Source organism: Oryzias melastigma, linkage group LG1 (assembly GCF_002922805.2).
Source record: "Oryzias melastigma strain HK-1 linkage group LG1, ASM292280v2, whole genome shotgun sequence".
NCBI classification, from domain to species: Eukaryota; Metazoa; Chordata; class Actinopteri; order Beloniformes; family Adrianichthyidae; genus Oryzias; species Oryzias melastigma.
Genome location: NC_050512.1, coordinates 3,880,866 through 3,881,954, shown reverse-complemented (window position 1 = coordinate 3,881,954; position 1,089 = coordinate 3,880,866). Strand labels below are relative to the sequence as shown.

Genomic DNA, 1,089 nt, shown 5'->3' with positions numbered 1-1,089 from the left:
AGGTTTTAGGCTAATTTAGAGTTTATATAAGGTTTTAGAAAAAAATCCTGATATTTTCAGCTAATTAGTTATCTACTAAAGTTTTTTTAGGATAATTTAGAATTTAGCTTCTATTTTAGCAAGATGCTAGCGTTTTTTGCTAGTTTTTTGTCCAATAGAGGTTTTAGGCTAATTTAGAGTTTATATAAGGTTTTAGAAAAAAATCCTGATATTTTCAGCTAATTAGTTATCTACTAAAGTTTTTTTTAGGATAATTTAGGATTTAGCTTCTATTTTAGCAAGATGCTAACATTTTTGACTAATTTAGTTTACTAAGGAATTTGAGGCAATTTTGGAGTTCAGCTAGTAATTAAACAACAAGCTAGCTTTTATGGCTAATTTGGCCTCTAATTAGTTTTTTATGCTAATTTGGAGTTTAGTTGATATTTTAGCAATGTATGCTAACATTTTTGGCTAATTTGTTATCTACTGGAGTTTTAATGCTCATTTAGAAGTTTAGCTTTTCTTTTAGCAACATGCTAACATTTTTGGTTGATTTTAATTTACTGAGGAATTTTATGCTAATTTTGAGTTCAGCTAATAATTAAGTAACGAGCTAGATTTTTCGCTAATTTGGTCTCTACTAAAAGTAAAAGGTAAAGATACGGCTCCTTCTAGGTTTTGATCAGTAGAAAATGAGATCAAATGACTCTCTTACTGTTAAAGGTTGCCGACCCCTGATGTAGCTGTATGGCTCCAATATTACTCTGTTTTCTTTTTTTTATTATTATTATTTTTTTGCTATGCTAATGTTAGCTTGGCTTGTGTGGAGCTATAAGCATGTGGAAGAGAGTGTAAACAAAGGAATGCTGGGATATGAACGTAGGGTTACTTCTGCACCAACAGTCCCACCCACAACCCAAAGAAGAATTTCTGATGAACTCCTATCGTACTACAGAAAATATGTCGTAAAACAACATTTTCTTGATTTTGGCTAAAAACAGAATAATCATAATTAAAAGACTTCAGGGAATAATTTTGCAATAGCTAAATACTAAAATATAGTTGGTGTGTGACTTCAAAAGTAAACTTGAAGCTATCATGACCAAC

At 30.5% G+C, this 1,089-nt stretch overlaps 1 protein-coding gene across 1 annotated transcript in view; it reads right to left on the bottom strand.

Moving 5' to 3' along the window:
* The window catches only part of LOC112137334 (nucleosome-remodeling factor subunit BPTF), a 50,443-nt gene that overhangs the window by 15,711 nt on the left and 33,643 nt on the right, over window positions 1-1,089 (bottom strand). The gene's annotated exons all lie outside the window — the stretch shown is intronic.